Source organism: Pseudonaja textilis, chromosome 7, assembly GCF_049901715.1.
Source record: "Pseudonaja textilis isolate UNSWEBS1 chromosome 7, rPseTex1.2, whole genome shotgun sequence".
NCBI classification, from domain to species: domain Eukaryota; kingdom Metazoa; phylum Chordata; class Lepidosauria; order Squamata; family Elapidae; genus Pseudonaja; species Pseudonaja textilis.
In genome coordinates this window covers 8,150,437-8,166,746 of record NC_141996.1, presented here as the reverse complement: position 1 = coordinate 8,166,746, position 16,310 = coordinate 8,150,437, and positions in this window count along the sequence as shown.

Genomic DNA, 16,310 nt, shown 5'->3' with positions numbered 1-16,310 from the left:
GCGTGGCCTGGAGCTCCACAGTGAAAAGGAAGGATGATCACATGCTTCAGGGTGAAGGAGGAGATCAAGAAAGGAGGGGGGGAAAAGGATTGAGGTGATGAGAGTGCCTGAGTTTTATACCCTCTGTTGGGATTCGAATTTGAACTTGTATTCTGATTGGTTGTCAGACTCCCAGAGGTAGCTGTCCTGAGTTCCAGGCTTGGTTGAGCCTTTCTGGATGATTATGCCCTTAAAAGGGGTTTTGGCAATTGCTATAGCTTTACCTGGAGATCTTTGTTATGTAAAGTATTCTGGTCCACGCCTTGATGGCCCACCCATTAACAAAGGTGGGGGTAAGTTTCTGCTTCTGAGGTGAGTTTCTGCTTCTAAGTTTCTACTCTTTTTAGAGGAAATATTCTGCCTTTTTAATATTTCCTAGGCTATTTCTATTTTCTAGCAGAGGGGTGGGTGCTAACTTCCTACAGTAACATGGTGGTTAAGGGAATCTGGCTTTCCTGTTGACTTTGCTCATCAGAAGATGGCCGAAGGTGACCTTGGGACACTGCAACGGACATAAATACGAGTCTGTTGCCAAGCATCTGAATTTTGATCATGTGACAACAGTTATAATATGAAAAACAGTCATAAATCACTTTTTTCAGTGCCCTTGTAACTACGAACGGTCACTAAATGAACTGTTGTAAGTTGAGGGCTACCTGAGGTCAAAGATGCTACTCTTCTTTACTCTTCTTCACGCAATGGCTGATGGCACCCAGCTCCTTATTATCAGAGCTTGGCTGTCTCTGACTATGAAGACTCTTCCAATATTTTGTTCCCTCATGATCAAATTGTATGTTTCTGTCTATCCCCAAAAGCTGACACAATGTCCACATGGTGCAAAGGGAAACAGCACATCTCTGCAAATCTGAGTACCGGCTTATACAAATAGTCCTTGAATAATGGCCAATCGCTTAGTGTCCAAAGTTACAACTGACCCAAGAAAAGGGGTCTTTTTGACCTGGATATGAATTTCCAAGGGTGGTTTCTGCAGTTATGAGATTGACTTTGGGCATTCAGCAACATGGCCGGATTGACAGGTGTTTGCAGCATCCCACGGTCATGTGACCAGCAGTGGGATTCCATTTTGTTTTTAACTACCAGTTCTGTGGGCGTGGCTTGGTGGGCATAGCAGGGGAAGGATACTGCAAAATCCCCATTCCCTCCCCACCCCACTAACCTGCTTTCCAGCTCCGTTCTCCTGTGCAGGGCAACCAAAGAAGACCCAGCCGATCAGCTGGGACTCGGGAGGCAGAGAATAGATGGGGGTGGGGCCAGTCAGAGGTGGGATTTGCCGGTTCTCCCAACTACTCAAAATTTCCGCTACCGGTTCTCCAGAACCTGTCGGAACGTGCTGAATACCACCTCTGCATGTGATCACGTTGCATGATGCCTTTGGCGAAAACTGACAGCTGCTTCCGTTTTTTGGCGAAACCATGCCCACCGCAAACCATTGGTTTGCTCTAACAATGATGCCATTTGCTTAATCACTGCCACAGAAAATGTAAAACCAGGTCAGTCATGTGATCAACGACTGTCATAAGAGTAGGCTCCGTTACCGTCATACGTGTGAGACTACCTGTGTGCAGTTGTTTAAAGATGCAAAATAAAAAAAAACCGAATGTATTTATTTATATATCACATTTTGAGGCTGCCAATTTCACTCTCACTGTAACCATAGCAGAAAAAAAAAATGACCCTCCCCAAATTTAATAAGTACTGTATAGTATGTCCTTGGACAGAAATATAGCTTTCCTACATTTTTATGTAGCTAAGAATCTTTCGCTTCTTGATTTTAGAATTATTCCTCATTGCAGAATATTTTTCCCCATTCAAATGTTTCTGATTCTTAGAGATTGTTTGGTCAAGTGACAAGTCCCTGCAGTTTTCTTGGCAAGGTTTTTCAGAAGTGGTTTGCCATTGCCTCCTTCCTCGAGCTGACAATGACTGGCTCAAGGTCACCCAGCTGGCTTTGTGCTTAAGGTAGAACTAGAATTCACAGTCTCCCTGTTTCTAGTCTGATGCCCTAATCCAGGCATCTCCAAACTTGACAACTTTGAGACTTGTGGACTTCAATTCTCCAGCCAATGTGGCTGGCTGAGGAATTCTGGGAGTTGAAGTCCACAAGTCTTAAAGTTGCCAAGTTTGGAGACCTCTGCCTTAACCACTAAACCAAACTGGCTGAATTCTTGGTATTATCTCAATTTGGTTTTCTTCCTCTGAACATTTCATGACCTGACTCATTCATTCATTCATTCATTCATTTATTCATTCATTCATTCATTAGATGTGAGTTGACTTTTTCACCATTTCATCTGTGGCTTCTGTTTTCTAGATATGATATGAGCAATTTTTGAGGGATGCTATTTATTGGTCTCCCAGATCTTGCTTGACTTCCATGTTTCTGTGTAATTTCCGCTTCTCGCTGTTTGTCTCAGCTGAAATTTCTGGCTGGAAGCATTAGAGGTTTTTTCAAGATTGGTACAGGTGAATTATTTTCATTATTAAATGGCCTGAAAATAAAGAAGCCAACAGGGAGGATGCATTTTCAAATTTACCCAGCATGGCACTTTGATAGCTTAGCTTGGCAAAGCTAATTATTTCACAGGACAAGAACGCTCAGCATAATATTTTGAGGCACGGCATTGAGGTGAAATAAGGCCACTATGATGTAAATAAAGAGCTGTCAACTCATAAAATATTTCTGTGGTCTTTAGAGTTGGCAACAGAAAGGGAGGGGAGAAAGGGGTTTGAGAGAGCAATGCGGCAGCTTGGAAATTGACAGTGCATTCCATAAATAGTTTTCCAAAGATAGTAACTAGGTGACTGAAGTTTCTACTGTGCAAAATTCTAACTGGAGAACATGATTGATGACTCTTGGCTATGGATATGTCCCATTGGAGAATATGAATTATGATACGCCAGAGGGGTGGGGGGAAACCAGGGTCAAGGGTGACAGTGAATTATGTGTCTCAGAGTCAGCTACACCCGGGCAGTGCTGGACATGTTAACTTCCAATAAATCCTTTTGAAGTTTTGAAAGTTTGGCTTGAGACTCATTATTTAATTGGGTGTAACTGCCGGAATCCTGACAAGAGCAATATTGGAATTTTCACAGCCTTCTGGTGCCATGTAAACACCCACTGAGGAAAGACTAAGAAATTAGGTATTCTTAAGTGAACGGCTTTTTCGTAATTCTAATCCTAATGTAATGTCATGTGGAAGTGGTGGCAGTCCCTATGGGGTCTTCATTGTGTGCCTGTGGGAATCTTCATCATTGGGTCTACTAGCCCAAATAAGAATAAGTTATAGCAGAACAGAATCATAGAATTGGACCTTGGAGGTCTTCTAGAACAATCCCCTGCTCAAATAAGATACCCTATACCAGTGATGGCTAACCATTTAGGGCTCCTGTGCCGAAAAATGGGCCTGTTTTGTCACTTCCGCCATTTCTGGAAATACAGGAAGTGATGAAACAGGCCTGTTTTTCGGCCTCCAAAGGCTGCAGAGGCTTCCCTCCAGCCTTTGGGAGGCCGAAAAAGGCCTCAAACGGGTCAAAAATCAGCTGGCAGGCACACACATTTGCAGTGAGGTAAGTTTGGCTGGGGCTCGCATGCCTGCACAAATGGCTCTGCGTGCCACCTGTGGCATGCGTGCCATAGGTTCACCATCCCAGCCCTATCCCATTTCAGACAAGTGGCTGTCAATCCTCTTCTTAAAAACTTCCAATGATGGAGCACCCATTATAACTTCTGGAGGCAAGCTGTTCCACTGATTAATTTTTCTCATTGTCAGGAAATCACTCCTTGTTTCTAGTTTCAATCTCTCTTTGATAAGCTTCCGCCCATTTCTTCTTGTCCTGACCTCAGGTGCTTTGGAGAATAGGTCAATCCCATCTCTGTAGTAGTCCATCCAATATTGGGAGACAGTTTTGAAAGTAGGCAGAATGTATCCTTAGAAAAATCAATAAAGTCCACCTTCCTTTAAATTTCAGAGCCGTGGAAATCGTGACAATCTTGAACATAAGGACAGGATATTGTTAGAAGAAAATTCTGTGTCATGCCTTGGTAGAGTTGGACTCTGAGGGAGAGGAGGAACAGCTGACAGGGAGTGGAGGTGTGGCTGCGGAGCTTGTGGAGGAGGCTGGGAAATGGCAGAGGCCGGCTAGGCAATCAGAGGAAGAACCAGGCCCATCGTTTCTTCATCCTAGGACAAACAGGGAGGAACGGAGAAGAGAACAACTTGCCTTGTGAGAGAGGAGGTGGCCATGATCCTCCTCATTGGTTACACCTGGGGAGATGAGTATATAAGAGAAACGGTTAAAACACAGGTTGCCAGAAGCAAACGTGTTTTATTTTGGTTTGAAGTTATCTTGGTTGGCATCCTTCCAACAGACTGTGCCTTGTTATCTCCTTGAATTTGGTAAATACTTATCCTATTCCGTTGTGGACATTTCATCATTGTAGTTTGTTAGGTTTTTTATTTCACCTTTATCTGCTCATTAAATTCAGACTGTATTGCTTTCTTTTGAAGACTATTTTTGAGTACGTTTTCTCTCCAAGTGAGTATTATTGAACAATGGGGCCAAGTTGGAGGCATTTATTTACATTTTGGATTTTGTTATGTTTGTGTTACACTCTGGGTCATCACAATCTGATTTTGTTCTAGGTAACGTTCAAAGAACACAGGGAAACTGTGGTTTGAACAGGGATCAAGCCATTCAAGCTACAGGTAGTCCTTGACTTACAACGGTTCGTTTAGTGATCGTTCAAAGTTACAACAGCACTGAACAAAGTGACTTATGACCATTTTTCAGACTTATGACTGTTGAAGCATCCCTACAGTCACGTGAATAGAATTCATACTCTTGGCAACTGACCAGAGGTGGGATTCTACCGGTTCGAACTGGTTCTATAGAACCGGTTGTCATGATTCTGCGCAGTTCGGAGAACCAAGAAATCATGCCCCTGGCTGACCCCGCCCCTCTCCGTCTACCTCTCCCCTCCCCGACCGTTCAGTCCTTATTGTGCATGTTCCGATGATCAGCTGTGCCGGGATCCCCCATGCTGCCTTACTGCTTTGCCCAGGAGGCTGCCCTGAGGCCCAGGAAGCAAAAAGGGGCATGCGGGGGGTGGGGTGGGGGCAAGGGGGTACTGCGTGCCCCCCTGCATTCCATTTTTTGCCTTCCTGGACCCCAGGGAAGCATTCTGGGAGCAAAAACGCCCCCCTCCCCAGGAGGTTTCCCTGAGGCCTAAATGGCAAAAAAAAGGCGGAGCTGCAAAAAAAAAAAGGCCATGCCCATCCAGTCACATGGTCACGCCCACCTAGTCACGCCCACCTAGCCATGCCCACAGAACCAGCTGTTAAAAAATTTGAATCCCACCCCTGCAACTGACTCCTATTTATGACGATCGCAGCATCCCGGGGTCATGTGATCCCCCTTTTGCGACCTTCTGACAAGCAAAGTCAATGGGAAAGCAGATTCACTTAACAATCATGTTATTAACTTAATAACTACAGTGATTCACTTACAAATATGGCAAGAAAAGCTGTAAAATGAGGCTAAATTCACTTAATGACTCGCGTAGCAACAAAAATTTTGGGCTCAGTTGTGGTCGTAAGTCAAGGTCTATTATATGAGACAGTTTGTATGTGTGTTGTGATCTGGTGGGTATGCTAAGGAAGCAGGAGACTTCTGCTCTGGACTACCCATAGCTGAGAAACCTGTACACATAGTCCTTGACTTACAACCATAATTGGGCCCGAGAGATTTGTTAAGTGAGTTTTGTCACATTTTACGGCCTTTCTTGCCACCGTTTGTTAAGTGAATCACTGCAGTTGTGAAGTTGGTAACAAGGCTGTTAAGTGAATTTGGTTTCCCCATTGATTTTGCTGATCAGAAAGCTGATCACATGATTCCTGGATATGGCAACCATCATAAATATGAACCAGTTGTGAAGCATCCGAATTTTGATCAGGCGACTATGGGGATGCTGGAGTGAAAAACAGTCATAAGTCACTTTTTTCAGTGTTGTCATAACTTTGAACAATTGAACAATTGACTAAATGAATTGTTGTATGTCGATGGCTACCTGTAAACCATTTTTGCAATCTGTTCAACTTGGTGTTGTTGTTGAGTACATGCATTATATTTCACCAGCAAAGAGGCCCAGCCAGGGTTTTGATAGTTGAAAATTAAAGAAGTGTTTTCCAGCACAGAAACAGCAGCTCTAAATCGTTTCTGCCTTTTTAATTTTGCAGAGTAAATGTTGGGCCACATCTTGATGGGAAAAGAACATACCCAGTTCAACATCCTCAAATGACAGGGTTGATTTAGGTGAAATCAGAAACAAAGGCAACAAGATATAATCCAAGAGAGAACAGATGCTCTTTTTTTTATCCTGTCCTAATGCCACTTGGTTTTAGGGATTTCCTCGTATATATATATATATTTAGAACTCCTGCCTTAATTTCTTTGTATAATTCTTAGGATCAAACTGCATGCGTTCTACAGAATGGCAAGGATCCAGCGGCCATCTTTAATCCTGTCCTTGGCAGAGTGATGCTACTGTCACCCTTGCAATTCTCATTAAGTTGAAAGAAAAAAGGAAAACAGGAAACCAAGGTTATTACAGAATATTTGCCAGCACTGGAATGTAGTCCATTCTGTGGGAGGAAATATAGCAGACTTGCTTCATAGGCCAGCAAGTTTGCAGAGTGTCAAGGATTAGGAAACGGGACATCACACTTTTATAATGGCTAGGGAAACCAGGAAATTGCATCCTACTAGAAATAATGAGAAATAAGGTGCTTTATTTGCACATTATGTAAGTGATAGAAAATAATACGAAAGCTCCAAAGTGTTCTGCAATGTTTTGGTACGTCAGTAGTGTACAGCACGACTCTGAAAAACTGTAAAACAAAAATTTCCATTAGATGAGAACATATGCAGCTCAGCATTGAACTGGGGAGTCCTTGATGCTCTCTGAGCTTGGTTGTTTGCTTGCAGACATTTCATTACCTCCCTAGGTAATATTCCCAGTGTGTGTGGATGTGCAGTTTGCTCTTTGTTTATATACAATAGTTCGTCCTGCCAGTGTCAATGGGGTGTGGTTTTCTCCTTAGTGGTTCCTTGAGAAGGATGCTTTTTTCTGCTTGATTGCTGGTCTGGTGTTAACCTACTACAACCCAATCAACAGAAGCTAGGAAAAGGATAACACTACCATACACTAAAACACTTCAGAACTACCACCTATCAAACTACCATCAGACACACAGCATTATCCTAGCATATAAACCAACTGCAGATAATGGAATGGAATGGAATGGAATAGAATAGAATAGAATAGAATAGAATAGAATAGAATAGAATAGAATAGAATAGAATAGAATAGAATTCTTTTATTGGCCAAGTGTGATTAGACACACAAGGGATTTGTCTTGGTGCAAATGCTCTCAGTGTACATAAAAGATACATTTGTCAAGAGTCAAGAATCATAAGGTACAACACTTAATAATAGTCATAGGGTACAATAAGCAATCAAATCATACTAGGAAACAGTCAATATAAATTATGAGGATACAAGCAACAAGTTAGTCTTACAGTCATAAGTGGGAGGGGATGAGTAATTAGGAGTGATGAGAAGATTACTAGTAATAGTAGTGCAGACTTTGTAAATAGTTGAACAGTGTTGAGGGAATTATTTGTTTAGCAGAGTGATGGTTTTCGGGGGAAAACTGTCCTTGTGTCTAGTTGTTCTGGTGTGCAGTGCTCTATAGCGTCGTTTTGAGGGAAGGAGTTGAAACAGTTTATGGCCAGGATGTGAGGGTTGTGTAGATATTTTCACAGCCCGCTTTTTGACTCGTGCAGTATACAGGTCCTCGATGGAAGGCAGGTTGGTACGACAGGAAGTTTCTGAGAATACGACATGGAAATATTTCTTCAGGTAAAAACATGGCCTGCTTAAGCCAAGCTTAAACCAAGGATGAGGTTTGTTCCTTTTCAAAATCTGTGGAAATTGGATTGGCTCTAATTGCCAATTAGGGGTTAGGGTAAATATTTTCACTCCAAATAATTTCAATCCAAGACTTACAACCAATCATTGGACAGCCATGTGTTCGGAAAGTTACAAAATCTCCTGCTTGAGCAGGGAGTTAGACTAGAAGACCTCCAAGGTCCCTTCCAACTCTGTCTTTCTGTTATTCTGTTATTTAGTAACTGTATCAAGTTGCAACAGCACTAAGAAAAGTGACTTATGTCCATTTTTCACACTCGCAGCATCTCTGTGATCACATGATCAGAATTCAGAGGCTTGACAACTGACTCATATTTATGACGGTTGCAGTGTCCCGGGATCATGGGATCCCCTTTCATGACCTTCTGACAAGTAAAGTCAATGGGGATGCCAGATCCACTTGACAACCGTGTTACTAACTTAACTCAGACTTTGAACTCAGAATAACTTGGTTGTCCCTTCTAATTCTGATTGTCTGTTCTCTGAATGTACACTAATCGGCATATGTTAAAATAGCAACAGCACTTAGACCGCTTCACATTGCTTTACAGCCCTCTCTAAGTGGTTTACAGAGTCAGCCTCTTGCCCCCAAACAATTTGGGTCCTCATTTTACCCACCTCGGAAGGATGGAAGGCTGAGTCAAACCTTGAGCCTGGTGGGGTTTGAACTGCCAAATTGTAGGCAGCTGGCTAGAGCAGAAGTAGCTTGCAATTCTGCACTCTAACCACTGCGCCACAGAGGCTCATGAAATGTTGTTGCATACAGCTCTCAAAGGGTCTCCACCTCTAAAATACTCTAGATCAGGGGTCCCCAACCACCGGGCCCTGGACCAGTATTGGTCCGTGGAACATTTTCTACCAGGCCGCCAGTTTGCTGGGCGCTGCCATCTTGTTTTGATGAGAAAGTGCTTCCGGTGAGCTTTTCCGGTTGGAAAGTGGCGTTTGGGTCCTGAAGGAATCCTCGCGCCTTAGTTTCATCGAAGTGGGGGCGGCTTCAAACGAAACTAAGGTGCGAGGATTCTTTCAGCACCCAAGGCAAGGCGAGCCGAGCAACTGTCCCGAAGCCCATCGACAAAGGTACAAAGGAGGAGTTGAAGGTGGCGGGGAGAAGCAGGGGACGGCTAGCTGGCCGGTCGCTCGGCTCTCCTTGCCATGCATGCTGATGCCGGTACCGGGCCGCGGATCATTTTGTGATGCCGGTTCCAGGCCGTGGCACAAAAAAGGTTGGGGGCCACTGCTCTAGATAAACATGACATCACTGTCAGCCCTGAAGCCATATTGGAGCATCTTCAGCTCTCCTGGGCTCCATATTGGGCTGTGATGGCCTCCTGCAACCTTCTGCCAGCAAAAACGGAGCCCGGGATGGCTGTCATGGATGAAAATGGAGCCTCAATGAATGACATTGAGTTGGCCATGCCCACCCTGACCATGCCCCCCCTTCCCCACCGAGGTCAAACACAACCCTGATGCAGCCCTCAAGGAAAATGAGTTTAACACCCGACTTAGAACTAGAGAAAAAAGTTTATTTCAAACACCAAAACTCGGCCTCTAGAACAGGAATTCTGGATCTTTTAAGTACAGTAACAGGTTCTGTTACCTGAAAATTTTTGAAAACTGACATTATAACTTAAAACACTGAGGGATTGTATAATCTCTTCCCCACACCAGGAGGAAGTCAAACTGGCCTTTTTCTTTTAGTTACGTCTCATGTTTTTAAAACAGACAATCAAGTTCTATGGTTTCATAGGAAGGTGCAAAGGAGACGGAGGAGGGTTTGAGATGGCCAGAAGAGGGTGACACAATATCCTAACTACGTCACAATATCCTAACTATGTCACCTAACTAGGTCACTTTGGGAGGGGACTAGAGAAAATGGCTTCCAATACTTGAAAATGAAAGAAAGCAATGTGGTTTGCATGGTTATGAATATATGTATGTATGTATGTATGTATGTATGTATGTATGGTATTCAGCTTTGTTTGGGTATTTTCCCACGTCATTGTAGTTGTGCTTTTAAAGTTGTAGCAACGTTTCGGCAGAATCTCATCTGCCATCATCAGGCTTCTGTATTGTGTTCGTCTGTGACATATATATTTATATATATATATGTATATGTATATGTATATATGTATATATATACATATATATACTGCAGCTGCATCACTACCCACTTCAAACCCCTCCGAGCCATACATGAAGCAAACCGACACCCACTATGAAGATGCAGCACGACCACAAACTCAAAGCCAAACAGCAAGATCACAGCTCACCAACTCAAATCCCCCAGCAACTAAGAATAACCTGAGCACAACCAAGCCCCCACCTGAACAGAACACGCCTCCAGCCAATCAGAAAACGACCAACCCCCCAACCAATCAGAACACAGCCAACCCCCCTACCAATGAGAACACACCCCCACCCAATCAGAACACAGCCAAGCCCCCACCCAATCAAGTCACACCCCCACTAGCAGTTAAAAGGAAGAAGCAGCTGCAATCTCACATCACTCTGAGGAAGCACAGAGCCGAAGACAGAAGCCTGAAGATGATGAATGAGACTTCATCAAAACGTTGCCTAGATACTTCGAATCTTACGCGGGAGAAAACCTGAACAACCAAAGATACACACACACACACACACACACACGTATGTATGTATGTATGTATGTATGTATATGTATGTGTATGTGTATGTGTATATGTGTATATATATATATATATATATATATATATATATATATATATATATATATATATATATATATATATATCTTCCCCACCCCTCCAGTTGCAACTAAATTGGTTCAAAATCAGAAGGAAAATGACTCAATTTGTCTGCTATAACATCTAAATTGTCTGCTATAACATCTAAATTGTCTGCTATAACATTTTGCCTGTCAACAACTTCTTCAGCCTCAACCACAATAACACACGGGCAAACCAATACAAACTCAAGGTAAATCGCTCCAAACTCGATGGCAGAAAATACAACTTCAGCAACAGAGTGGTCAACGCCTGGAACGCCTTCCCTGACTCCATTGTTACAGCCTCAACCCCTCGCAGCTTCAACCTCAAACTGTCTACCATGGACCTCACCCCATTCCTATGAGGTCCTTAAAGGGGCCGTGCATAAGCGCACCAGCGTGCCTACCATCCCTGTCTTACTGTCCCCATTTATCTGTATTTACTCCCTTGTTGATATTTGTACTTGTTATCTTGTACATTTGACAAAATAAAAAATAAATAAAATTTAATGGCAACAGTGGTCGTAAGAAAGGCAGAATGAGGGACAAAGCAGAGCTGCTTCCAAAATGGAGTATAAACTTAGGCAGAAATGCCCTTCAGAGCCTACAATCTCTTGCACACAAAAAGATATTCGAAGAAATTTTAGCCACATCTTAGTCCTTGTGACCTAGTTTTCGCTGTCTAGAATTTCCCACTGGGGCTATTAAGGAAGAGTGCGGTTGTTCTGCCAGAAAAAAGTTACAGTACATTGTGTGAGTCAACTCCAAGCATAGATCAGTTTTAAGTCCAGAGATGAACTTTTTATTACTATATAATGAATTTATAGCAACAGGGGTCACGTTTAAAACATGGGAAGCTACTAATACTACTCCTCATATTACTAGGATGTTATTTGGCATGATTCTTAGGCTTTTTTCATGGAGGGAATATGAGCTAATTCGTCTTTTCCAAAATGTAGACTTTTGGAGAGTCAGTTTGGTCTAGTGGTTAGGTTAGAGCATGAGGCTACAAACCAGGAGACTGTGAGTTCTAGCCCCTCCTTAGCCATAAAAGCCTGCTGTGTGATTTGAGGTCAGTCAGCAGGAGACTGTGAGTTCTAGGCCTGCCTTAGGCATGACTTTTAGCCAGTCACCAGTTCTAGTCCTGCCTCAGGCCTGAAAGACAGCTGGGTGACTTGATGTTAATCACCAGGAGACTGTGAGTTCTAGTCCTGCCTCAGCCTTGAAAGACAGCTGGGTGATTGTGGACCAATCACCAGAGACTGTGAGTTCTAGTCCTGCCTCAGCCTTGAAAGACAGCTGGGTGATTGTGGACCAATCACCAGGAGACTGTGAGTTCTAGTCCTGCCTCAGGCTTGAAAGCCAGCTGGGTGATTTTAGGCCAATCACCAGGAGACTGTGAGTTCTAGTCCTGCTTCAGGCTTGAAAGACAGCTGGGTGATTTTGGGCCAATCACCAGGAGACTGTGAGTTCTAGTCCTGCTTCAGGCTTGAAAGACAGCTGGGTGATTTTAGGCCAATCACCAGGAGACTGTGAGTTCTAGTCAAGCCTCAGGCTTGAAAGACAGCTGCGTGATTTTGGGCCAATGACCTTGGGACATTGCAGCCATCATAACTATGAACCAGTTGCCAAGCATCTGAATTTTAATCATGTGACCAGGGGGTTCTAGAACAGTCATTGAATGTGAAAAACAGTCAGTGCCGTTGTAACTTCGAACGGTCACCAATGAATGGTTGTAAAGTCGAGTGCACTGTGCTATAAAAGATGATTCTTTTCGTCCATGCAGCCAGCCAGAAGTCTTTGGTCCCAGGTGACCCGATAGCTTCCCATTTAAATTCTGAATCAGTGCAGTTGAATTATGGATATGTCACTTGGGGCTGCTGACAGCATGTTTTGTTTCTGACTCAAAGCCTCTCCCAACAGCCCTTTTCAAAGCAACCTCTGAAGAGATGTTTTCCATCCCTTCTTCTGCACAATCCAGATGTTCTCTCAAAAGTTACCGCTTCGGTTGTGGAGAAGTGACATTTTCCATAACGCTTGGATGGTAGTTTCTTCTTGCTCTGAAATACAAGGTAGTCCTGGATGTACAACAGCTCGTTTAGTGACCGTTCGAAGTTCCAATAGCCCTGGGGGGAAAAAATGACTGTTTTTCACACTTACAACCATTGTAGCATCCCCATGGTGGTGTGATCAAAATTCAGTCGTTTGGCAACTTGGTTCTTATTTATGATGGTTGCAGTGTCCAAGGGTCACATAGTCACCTTTTGGGACCTTGTGACAAGGAAAATCAATGGGGAAGCCAGATTCACTTAACAATGGTATTACTTACTTAACAGTGGCAGTGATTCACTTAACAACTGCAAGAAAGATTGTAAAATGGGGTAAAATTCACTGAATAACGGTCTGTCTTAGCAACAAAAATTCTGGGCTCAATGGTGGTCATAAGTAGAGGACTGTCTGCAGAGATGATATTCAGCCGGTTCTAGAGAATCAGTACTGGAAAGTTTGAGTAGTTCGGAAAACTGGCAAATACCACTTCTGACTGGCCCCGCCCCCATCTATTCTCTGCCTCCCGAGTCCCAGCTGATTGGCTGGGTCTTCTTTGGTTGCCCTGCGCAGGAGAACGGAGCTGGAAAGCAGGTTAGTGGGGTGGGGAAGGAATCAGGATTTTGCAATAACCTTCCCCCAGGAGTGGTGAGGGGATGGAGAGTTTGTAATATCCTTCCCCTGCCACACCCACCAAGCCACACCCACAGAACCAGTAGTAAAAAATTTTGAATCCCACCACTGATTGTATGGCTACTCCATACAGCTCTCTATCTATGCATTAGAATCCTTTTAAATTCCAGATATCTGATGTATTAGGCATTCTTGAAACATCTATCCAGCAAAGATGGAAATATAATTCTGGACCAGAGATGTTTGTTTTGAGCAAGATGTTTTATCATATTTCCTGGTTCTTGTTTTTGAAAGAAATGCAAACCCAAGGTCAAAACCCATTGCTCCGGTTCATCTAACTCCTTTGTCAGGATGCTTAGCTTAAGCTCTGATAAAGCCAATATATTTTGCTCTGCACATCCTATTTAAAAACATAGGTTTGGTTAAAATGACTTTTTTATCTGCCAAATATTGCATTTTCCTCCTCTTTTTTGCTTTTTTCATAATATTAGGACACGTTTTGTAGGCCTGTTGATAGCTAAGAATCTGCTGGCAAGCACTCAGCTTTCCCTCCTAATATAAAAGATAAAATCAGCCATTCCATTTCATTTTAAAACAAATTTGAAAGACTTATCTAGCAATAGATATGTCCAATAGAATAGAATCATATATTGGTCGCTCTGAGGTGAAGGTAGTGAGATTTTAAAGTTTACTTACTTATGCTAAAAATAAATATGAAATAAATCTTGTTCTTCTGACTAAATAGACCTAGATTGGCCATATGACTCGTTTACAAGGATCTTATAGGATCAAAGCCCATGCAAGTTTTTTTTACCATGTATGTCTGGAGTCATGCTTCAAGCAAAGCCATAATGTGCTTGGGTTGGCTTTGTTTTTACATAATGTGCAAGCATATTCAATTGCAGCTTGTTGTCAATCTATGATTTTTGGATCAGCCATTTGTATGGAACAAACCATCATAGCTTTTCAAACAAACCACGATTGAAGCATGATTACTGTTATTATTACGGTACTTTCACAGTTAACTAGTCTGTCTGAATAGTGTGACATCCCTCTTTATTTATGCTAATATTTTTGCTTGATGCAAGTCAAGACTTCAGCTGTAACATTTTTATGTTTGGGATGCACTTGAAATTTTCAAGTAGGTTTTTAAAATATTCAAAATATATTTGCATTGAGAGATCTTTCTGGTTTTTTTAAAAAAAGTTGTTTCATTTTCCTGAAAAATTAAGCGAATAGCCGGCTGTATAATGAAATTTAGAATTAAAGATGACATTTTATTTTATACTGCAAGATGGGGAGGACTTAAATATGACAAATAAATAAATGAATAAATAAGATGCCCTATGTTTAGTCTTTGAATGAAGTCATATCCAAATATTATCAACATAACAATAATGGCTTTTCCCAGTGCTGCCCATTTTAAAATCCCAGCATAACTTTATTTTTTTTATCTACATGCAGCATTCATGGGCTTAATCACAAAGTTGTGATTTATGTTCTACCAGGAGGAAGTGAACATTAACTAGCAATAACCATAAGACAATAATTGCAGATGAAAGTTAAAGGGTGGTTTAAATAACTTTTCCCTTTCCCCCAATTTAAATGGGTCGGATTGTTCATTTTTTTTAACAAACCCATACATAAACCCATGGTACACATAATTTATGCTAACATGATCAATCAATCACAGCTGATTTGCACGACGCATAAGAAATAAACCATGGTTTCAAAAGTGCACTTTATAGAATCTGCTTGTTTCTACTGTAGAAAGTTAGCATCTACCCCTTCTAGAAGAATGAAATATTTTGGGAAATATTAAAAAAGGCAGAATATTATATTTCCCCAAAAGGAGAAACACGGTCTTGGAAAGCAGCCACCTTTCTTAATAGCCCCAGCAGGACTGGGCCAGCAAATCTACAAGACAAAAAAACCTTCAGCTCCAGGGTGACGGGATTAAGACATGACCCAAGGACATAATAGGGTTAGCCCTCAACCATCTAGCAGCAGAGCTCACCACATGGCACAACAAGCCCATTCATTGCATCACCCAGCAAGCTTCAACCAAGCCTGGAACTCAGACAGCCTACAAAGTTAACAGTGACCCTCTACAACAACCAATAGAATACATTTCTTGCACAGGAACAGGAAGCTCAAGAGCTAGGCCCAACAGAGGGTATAAATAACCCTCACTCTCCACTCCATGTAGTAAGCTGCCCAGGACCTCAAACCCAGTTTAGTTCACCACTAAACATCTTTCCAATCAGCCTCCATGTTTCCAGTGTTTTTCTCCCCACTTGGAACTGAACCAGACGGCCTTTTCTTCTAACGCTGCTAAAATCTACGCTATAATTCATGGCTACACATCATCTGATCTCTTCCTAATGAGAGATTATTATTCCTAATAATAACATTGTCAAGAACTGTTTTGTCGGAATAACACTGGGAGGGAAGAGACATAAGACTGCTGGACCAAAACCACTGTGGATTAGGCTGAAGCCAAAGCAAATAGGAAAAAATGTTATTTAGCTTTCAATGGTCATATTTTTCTGATGTCTTTTCTCCTCTCTCTCTCTCTTGACCAGCAGATAACTGGGAAAAATATCTCGCCAGAAACCTGCTTGTAGTAACTATATAGTCCAGTGTTCCTTAATCTCAGCAATTTTAAATTGTATGGACTTCGACTCCCAGAATTCAGCAAAATGATAAAGGTCCTGCACAAAATCAGAAACGTTCCTTCTCAATTACTTCTGAAGTGAGCACAACCCTAACATAATTCTTCCTTAGCCTGAAACTTAGCCAAGTCTTATCAACCTTGATTGGCAGATCCCCAGTGTC